The following is a 9,846-nucleotide window of genomic DNA, read 5'->3' as shown; positions in this document are numbered from 1 at the left end:
TAGCAGTTCGGTTTTTTTAGGCAATAGTGGGACTGTCCCAAATAGGAAAACTATCAAGAAAGGACTTATTTTTGCCTCCAATCCTGGCTTTGGCAAAAAAAATCCAAAAACTGCACCAAAACAATAAGTACCATTCACTCCCTATTCCTAAATGTTTCAAGAAAAAAAATACTCCATAACATCTACCAGCAGTTCACAAACTTCTGCTTTACTTATCAACCATATCATGCTCTTTTGTATTTCTGTAAAAAAAAAAATTTGAAGGTGAAACAAAATAAAGTAAAAAAAATAAAAAAATCTGTCCTTTAACTTTTCCTGATATTTGTAAATGCTCTTTGGGAATATATGTAAATTTAACAAGCGGATTACACGTACATAGCCTTACTTTATGCATGTTTACAATGGGGAAAGGGCTTGTTGACCTCTTAAAGGGGTATTCTGGTTTCAGCAAATAAAGTTTATTCTTTGTTTAATGACGTTATGCAATTTTCCGGTATACTTTCTGTATTAATTAATCATGGTTGTCAAGATCTCTGCTTTTCAATAAAATGTTGAAGTGGATATGAATCTGTCCTGGTCATGTGATGATCATATAGGTGCACGGCTTGTTACAGTACAGTTATCAGAGCTGTCTTGTAACAAATCATGCGCCTGTGTGATCATCATGTGACCGGGACAGATTTTTATTCACTGGAGGTAAACAATGAAGACTGCTATTGAATGACAGCAAGAATAGATCTTGAAAACCGTTCAGAATTTATTCAGAAAGTATATTGGAAAATTGTATAACTTTTCATTGACCACTTTTTAGCAGTTTGGCACACATGGTGGTTTACCAGTCATGACTCTCTATTTGTTAGGCTATCCAAACCATTTTTATGAATGATAATGCCATTTTCATATTCAAATTTCATAGTAATATATTTTTCTGTGTGTTTTGTGGTAAATTGTTCAAAAATGACAAAAAAAAATTATACTTTTTATTTCATTTTTTTTATCCCCACACTTTAAATAAAGTATTAAAACTGGTTCCCATTTATGTTATGGATTTTTTTATTATTTTTTTTTAAATGTATGTGTAGTTTCAGGTGATCAGGCAACCTATAGGCACCGTCATAGGGATAATTGAAATATTCTGATAGATGCAGTGTTGGTGGATGTAGGCCTTTCCCTTAGTAGTAGGGACTGGGATGCCATATTACAAGCTGCTAGATGCAAAGGCAAAATAGTCTTCCAGAATTTTACGATCTCCATTTTCCCTATCTTCTCAGCAACGTTAACTGCTTCCCGACCACCCACAGTAAATTCACGTCCGGCACTTGCTGGGCTCTGTGCAGCGCCAACATGAATTCACGGTGGGTGTTAAAAGCGCGATCCGGGTGTCTCAGAGTAGCGCTGACACCCGGATTGCGCTGTTAACCCCTGCCTCTGGTCCCGGAGACATGATCAGGACCTGATTTGGTTCAGGTCCCGATCATGTGATCGCTGGGAAGTTTGTTGTAGCGACGAACTGGAAAGTTTGTTACTATAACAAACTGGAAAGTTTGTTGCTACAACAAACTTTCCCTGGGACCGATTACGGGTGCTGCAGTCGGTTGCATGTCAAAACCGGAGGCCATACAACAGCCTCCGGGTCTACCATGCACGACAGCCTATGCGGACCAGCCATAGGCTTCCGGTCAGTATGACTCTCAGCATCACACTGACCGTTTATAATACGTTACACTACCTAGGTAGTGTAATGTATTATAGCAGCTATCAGTGCTGCAGGTCTTCAAGTAAAAAAAAAAAAAAAAAGTAATCATGATTTATAAAAGTGTAAAAACAGGTTATGTTACAAAAACATTTTTTATTTTTTTTCCTATAAGAAGTCTTTTATTATAGCAAAAAAAATTAAACCGTTAAAGTACACTTATTTGGTATCGCAGCCAAACTATAATATTTTTCCTGCACGATCAACACCGCAAAGAAAATAATTAAAAAACAATGCCAGAATCGCTATTTTTTTGGTCATCACCCCTCCCAAAATACAGAATAAAAATGATCAAAAAGATGCATGTACCCCAAAATAGTACCAATAAAAACTACAACCCGTACTGCAAAAATCAAGCCCTTACACAGCTTTTTTGACTGAAAAAGAAAAAGTTATGGCTCTCAGAATCTGGTGGCACAATTTTATTTATTTATTTTTTTATCAAGATTTTATTGCGCAAACGTCACAAAACATAAAAAAGACTATATACATATGGTATCGCCGTAATCGTATCGACCCGCAGAATAAAGTAAAATGTCGTTTATAGTGAACGGTGAACACTGTTAAAAAAAAAAAAAAATTGGCAATTAGTTTTTTTTGTCACTTTGCTTGCCAAAAATCAATGGTCAAAAAAAGTGATAAAACCACATGTACCCTAAAATGGTACCAATGAAAACGACAGATTGTCCCGCAATAAATAAGCCCTCGCACAGCTCCGGTGGAGAAAAAATAAAGTTCTGGCTCTCAGAATACAGCGACAGATATTGTGCAGTGTCCAAAAAATGATAAAATTGGGCACCATTTACGAGTGCGACACCTATGAATTATTATTTACCACATTATTATACCCTCTAATTATACCCTGATGTACTCTGCACAGATTACATACGCCCCCACATTATAAACTGAAATATCAGAAAAACCCCAAACAGAACAACTACCAAGCTAAATCTACACTCCAAAAGCCAAATGTTGCTCCCTCTCTTCTCAGCCCTACAGCGTGCCCAAACCCCAGCTTACGTCCACATATATTACAAAGTTAGTATGGTTGAAAAAAAGACAGGTCCATCAAGCTCAACCAAGGGATGGGAAAAGGCAAGGTAAAAATTTCTACACATAGGAGCGAATATTTTTTTTTGTTCTAGGAAATGATCTAAGCCTTTTTTAAAGCCATCTACTGTCCCTGCTGTGACCAGCTCCTGCGGTGACTATTCCGTAGATTCACAGTAAAGAAGGCTTGTCGCCTCTGACATTTTATGTCGCCTATGACATTTCATATCCGGAAGAACCCGCTCAACATTGTATGAGGTATTTGTCTTCAGTGGCACAAACTGGGTACAACATATTGTGCATTAAAATGGCATATCAGCGGAAAATTATAATTTTCACTTTGCTCCATCCGCTGTGCATTAACGCCTTCGTGCACCACGACTTAATAGCATGTCGTGGTGCAGGGGGGTTATATATGGAGCAGGCTCACATGCTGAGCCCGCTCCATATTCTGCATGTGTCAGCTGTGGATTACAGCTGACACACGGGACGAACGGACAGAAACAGCGATCGCTGTTACAGGAGCCTGTACAAATGACATTATACTGCAATACATTAGTATTGCAGTGTATTGTACCAGCGATCTAATCGTTGGTTCAAGTCCCCTAGGGGGAATAACAAAATGTGTAAAAAAAAATAAAATAAGTTATTAGTGAAAAAAATATCGTTTATTTAAAGTAAAAAAAAAACTCCCCTTTCCCATTTTTCCTCTAAAGTAATGTAAAAAATAAACAAAATTGGTATTGCTGCATCCGTAAAAGTCTGAACTATTACAATATACCATTATTTAACTCGCACTGTTAACGCCGTAAAAAAACGCCAAAATCGCTGTTTTTTTTGGTCACCCTTTAGCTTGTAAAAATTTTTTTTGTAAAAAGTGATCAAAAAGTTTGTATGTACCAATAAAAACTACAGCTCGTCCCGCAAAAAATAAGCCCTCACACCACTCAATCGACCAAAAAATAAAAAAAGTGATGCCTCCCAGAATGTGGTGAAACAAAGTTTTTTTGTTTTTTTTAACAAATAGTTTTTACTTTGTAAAAATAGTAAAATATAAAAAAAGGTATCAATTTGGTATCACCTTAATCGTATTAAGTCTCAGAAAAAGGTCACGTTTTTTTTACCGCACGGTGAAAGCCGTGTAAACGAAACCCAAAAAACAATGGAGGAATCGCAGCTTTTTCCAATTTCAGCCTGCAAAGAATTTTATTTTCAGTTTCCCAGTACATTTTATCTGAAGAGAGAAAAACGTACACAGCGCCACATGGTGCAAGATAAACCATAAAAGCTAGTACTGGCAGGTACAGCTTAATGTAAAAGTCCGTTAGATGAAGACAGGTTGCAGCTTTCCGTATCCAGGTACCGGCATCAATGTGATTGAGCCGCAGGAGAGTAAGGGTAGTATATTTCAGTGAAATATATAAATAAAACTGGATATTTTTTGGAGAGCGCTACTTGGTAATGTCGCTGCAGAATTTACTTTGTCCATTAACGTTGGACATTATCTGCATTTGTCTATGAGTTCCAAATTAATGAATGCTCTCTCAATGGTGGATCTGAGAGAGGCCGGCCGGAGAGAGACCATGACACGCAGCTTCAGTGTTCAAACAGTCTCTGCCCACAGGGGGCGGATCCATCTTTATTTATAAGTAATGAGAGTAGGTGGTAACTTCATACTTGCAAAGCATGAGCATTCTAAATATGGTAATATCCCAAAACTCCACATATATCTTTAGCCATAAGAAATACAATGTCAGCACGTTTTCTCACGTTGCCTTTGTAACAGCTGAAATGCAAAGCCATAAACTAAACGACTTGAAATAGAATAGCTATCCCCCCATGTAGGCTCTTGTTTCAGCAGGTCTTTGAGCTTTAGTGACAACTCAACTGTCCATTTAAAGCAATATATGTTCACACATATAAAGATAATTAAAATATCTTTGACAATTCCCTTCTTTTGAACATAAAATTGCTTAGCCATGTATTCGAATATTCGTCTGAGATTACGTTCTGGCTAGATCCCCTAGACCAGGGCATTTTTAATGCCATTCACCGCGAGATGAATACTCAGGATACGTGTCTAGCAATAGGTGCGCGCACAGCGTTACATACGGTACACACCTGAAGATTTAGGGAATTACAGGTTTCACAATTCGGGCAAACCCATCTATCTTGGTGGTTTTCTACGGCTTGACAGATAACTTTATCAGGTATGGAAGCATTTAGTGTCACATAAACAGGTGGCTCTGAATGTTTCCTCCCACCTCGGTTCTTAGGGTGGTGGGTGGTCTGGACCTCATGCACTTTAATATCCTGTGCTGTTTTCTTAACTGCTGATACTTTTGCAATCAAACATGCTACATAATATATCTCTATCTAAGTAGCTGGTTGTAGTCTAGCTAAGGTACATACTCCTGGTCTCCTGGGTGGCAAGCACTTATATGCCTCGTACCCACGTATATGACATACATGTTGGGTTGAAGCACATCCCTGGAGTGATTTAACACTCCTGCAATCCAGGAGAACAAGATCATGTCCCGTCCGGTGGCATTCATCGATACCACCCCCTTTATTAGTTAGATTACCTCGTGTTACACCCTCTAGACCAGGGGTCAGGAACCTTTTTGGCTAAGAGAGCCGTAAACGCCACATATTTTGAAATATAATTCCGCGAGAGCCGTACAATATGTTTAAAGGGCCATTGACAGATCAATCGCTCCAATGTTCACTTAGTACAGCAAGGAATGCTCCTCCCTGCTGTATAAAGCCACAACTGGACTGAAACAATGGTAATTAGCAGTAAAAAAATTAAATAAATAACTTACATTGTGAGCTTGCGATGCATTACATCAGTCCAGCAGTCTGGCTTCTTCTTTTTCCTGCGCATGACTGGAAGCTGGCATTCTTCCCACCTGATGTTGAGAGAATGCCAGCTTTGAGGCATTCGCAGAAGAAAGAAGCTGGAATGTTGGACATGTCACACAACGCATTGTCAGTTATGTCAATTATCTATTTTATTATTTTACAGCGAATTATTGTTTAGGTCCAGCGGTGGCTTAGTGCAGCAGAGAGGAACACTCCTTTGTGTACTAAGTGACCGCTGGAGCAATTGTATCTGTCAGTGGCCCTTTTAAAAGTGTTGGTCTTACAGAAAATGAACAAAAAAGAGAGGCTCAGACCCATCTGGGAGACCTCCAGAGCTGTAATAAAGCGCTCAGAACAGATTTTTGCCCTGATAGTGGTCCTTTAAATCAGTTTCTTATGCCCACAAGAGATTAATTTAAAGCCCCCAAGAGTGTAATATGGGTGGCAGATGTTTTTTAAGGCCATATTTTTATTTTTTTTTGGGGGGGGGGCTATATTATGGATTATGTGGGATTATTTTCAGGGGTGAAGTGGGAAGGGGGGGTTGGTGGGACACACTGTATTACACAGCCCCTTTATTGATGCAGCTCACTGCTGCTGACCATGAGGCTGTGTAACAATTTCCATGTTATAATGTTCACCTTCAAAGCAGCAGCACAGCCAGGGGTTTCTGGAACGTCCAAGGGAGACACAAGGGAGGAGGCAGATGCCGCTTCACTAGGGGACGCAGGTGCGTGCTTGCAGACGGCGCGGCTATGCAGGGAGTTATGGGAAATGTAGTCCATGCTCCCTGCCGCTCACCACTGCCGCCAATGCTTATCAGGCCATCAAAGAACTACCGTATATGTCGGCGTATAAGACGACTGGGCGTATAAGACGACCCCCAACTTTTACCCTTAAAATATAGAATTTAAGATATACTCACCATTTCGTGCAGGAGCGCTTCACTATGGCCATCGGCGGCAGGACCCAGGACTCTCTGTCTCTTTGAACTCGCGCATGTGCAGATAGGCGAGGTACATGATGGGGTTAATTACTATTAATGTGAGGAACATGGAGGGTAAATTCATCGCACCTCGCGCCTCACATTAATAAGTGAATGAAAGCCGTGTTTATTTCATTTTTTTACAGCGTACACATCATAAATGATGCAAAAACATTGTTGTCCGCGCCATTACTGAATGTGTGTATTTTATGTATTGAGACTTATTTTAATGTTTATTGTAAAAAAGGTGAAGGTGTATATTTTTTTAAAAATGTAACCATACTTTGTTTTTACTTTATTTTTAAACTTTAATGTACTGACATATATCAGATATGTGCCAGTACATTAGCCTGTGGACAGATAGCACACAGGCTGTTGTTAGGACATACTTGGGTATATCCTAACAACAAGAGATATGGTCAGACAGCCCTGGGGTCCGTCAATAGACCCTGGGCTGTCTGCCCATATATGGTATGGCCCTCGATCGCGTCACAGGAATTCCCTGTGATGCGATCCAGGGGCATCCCCCCTTCTCACTTTCCCCTGAATGCTGCAGTCAGCTGTGATCGCAGCATTCACGGGAATAACGGCGGAGATGAGAGGTTCTCTGATCTCCGGCGTTATAGAGCGGGGCTGCGGCTGTGTAATACAGCCATTGCCCCGCTCCTGACAGGAAGTGCGCGCGCGGTCAGCATGAGGAGATGCGGCCGGCGCTGCACTAATGAGCGGCAGTTCAGGCACTGAAGACAACATGGGGGTGCTTTGTAGCGCGCCCGCCATGTTCCGTCTTCAATGCCGCAGATCATTAGTGCAGCGCCGGCCGCATCACATGATGCTGACCCCGCGCGCATATGTCAGGACTCAGGAGCGGGGCTGTGGCTGAATTACACAGCCGCAGCCCCGCTCTCATAGTCATGTGTACTATACTGAGCTGTGCGGCTGCAACGTGCATCCCTCCCATAGACAGGTAGGAGCCCTGTCTGCGAGCCAGATACGGCCATCAAAAGAGCCATATCTGGCTCGCGAGCCATAGGTTCCCGACCCCTGCTCTAGACCCTGCGTCATCCATTTTCTAGCTGTCTCTGAGCACTAGGAGCTGCCAGTTGCTCTTATCCCCAGACTATACATATTCTGTGTCTCTTCCCTCACAGCTGGTGAGGTTTACAGCATCAAACAACATGTCATTTTTATTAACCTGACCCATGTTTACACATCACACACTGTCATTGGGGTAACATCCAATCATGGACGGCGGCATTCCTAGCCTGAGATCTGTTTTCCACAGCGCTTCCCTCTTTGAATATCTTACACGGGTAAACAGACGGAACCAATACCCACGCTGCTATTACAAGAACGACAACTCCAGGAGAGTGAGGGTTAAGCGCTAGAGAAAAGAGATGGGACTGCAAGGCCAATAACTTCATCTATCTTCAGATCTGGCATCGTTTTTGAATGGAGACATATACAACAGTCCAGCAATTTAGTCAATCCTGATATCACTTGATGTTTGATAAACTTGTCATTAAACTCTTCTTCTAGCTCATCATTTAGACAATAGGTAAAGTAGAGATGACAGAAGATGAAGGTCAGCTGGAGCTTGACGAGACCCACAGTTCATCATCGTGATTGAGGACCTTTCAGCAGTGACTGGCATGTCCAAGTTATTTCCTTCCAATGTAACGGATGTGGAAGTTGTGAGCTGGACTTGGTGCGGACGTCACAGTGCGGCTGTGGTGCTTTACGGTGTCTCTTTAAACACGCCAAGTCCCCGGCTGTATACAATGTCCTCCTTTCGCTTAGGTTCTGGAATGGAATCATAAACATATTTATACATCTGCGTGAGCTGTTTCTTCAGAGCTCCCACATAACGGGTGAGGTCAGAGGGCAATGGGCAGGCGCTCAGTCCAGGGTTTATGGGTTTCTGCCATGACCTTCTGGATTTTTAACTTAAAAGTCCCATTCCACCTTTCTACCTTCCCATTGCTCTTGGGATACAGGGTGTGAAAAGCTGCTCTATGCCCAGGACCTGCAGGATGTCTTGGAGTTCCTCTCCAGTAAAGTGAATTCCTCTATCACTTTCTATTGTCTCAGGGACCCCATATCTACATACCACTTCTGAGAGCCATCTTTTACTTTTGCTGTGGCCCACGTTACTGGCCACACCTCAGGCCACCCAGAGAACAGATTTACATGGACCGGTACATGTTCATACTGTCCCACCTTTGGTAACGGAGTCAATCTGCAATCGCTGATATGGGTAGTCTGCCTTTACCATATGCCTTTTTGCAACTCGCACAGTTTTGCCTATGTTATGGCAGACACATATCATGCACCTCTGGACAAATCTGGCAGCGGCACTTGCTGAAACCCCGGGGGTACCCACCATTTGGTCACCATTGCACTCATTCCTTCTCTTGACACCTGCATTGGTCCGTGCATTAGTTGGGTTATCATGGGGAAGAGGACTCTGGGTAGGCACATCCTGTTACCCACCTTCCATATTCCATCCTCCCCTTCACTGGCACCTTTTGTCTGCCAATGTCCTTTTTCCTCTTATATGGCTTGACTTTGTAATCTACTTAATATTATGATGTCTATGGGACCAGATACTATGCTGGTCAAGAACACTACGTCCTCCTCTATGAGGGACATGAGAGCTGCAGCATTCGCAGCCTTGTCTACTAGTCTGTTTCCCCTCACTTCGGGGGTAGCTTGCATTTTAGTAAGAGCTTGCACTTTACGTATATTTACCTGCTTTGGCAGTGTCAGAGCCTCAAACAGTTCTCTCACTCTCTCAACATTATGGGTTTACCCGTGGATCCAGCAAAATCTCTGCTCCTCCAGATTAGGCCATAATCTTGTGCAATACCAAAAGCATATCTAGAGTCAGTATATATATATTTGTGGTTTTACCTTCAGTCAGTCTACACACCTCAGCGAGTACCTTCACCGCCACCTCCTGTGCTGACACGGAGGATGGGAGTGGTTCTTACTTTATTACCTCTGTTTCGGTGGTGACAGTATATACCCAGTCTTGTAGCATCCTTCATGGTGGTACCTGTAACCATCTACAAAAGAAACTCAAAAGCTGGATTAGATATTGTATCCTTTGTTACATTTTCTAATATTTTCATCTCTATTGTTATTAATTCAAGACAATTATGTTGGTGACCTGTGTACTGGGGAATCAAAT

The sequence above is a fragment of the Rhinoderma darwinii genome, chromosome 4 (assembly GCF_050947455.1).
Source record: "Rhinoderma darwinii isolate aRhiDar2 chromosome 4, aRhiDar2.hap1, whole genome shotgun sequence".
NCBI lineage: Eukaryota > Metazoa > Chordata > Amphibia > Anura > Rhinodermatidae > Rhinoderma > Rhinoderma darwinii.
The sequence above is the reverse complement of the archived record's forward strand: the minus strand, read 5'-3'. Positions refer to the sequence as shown.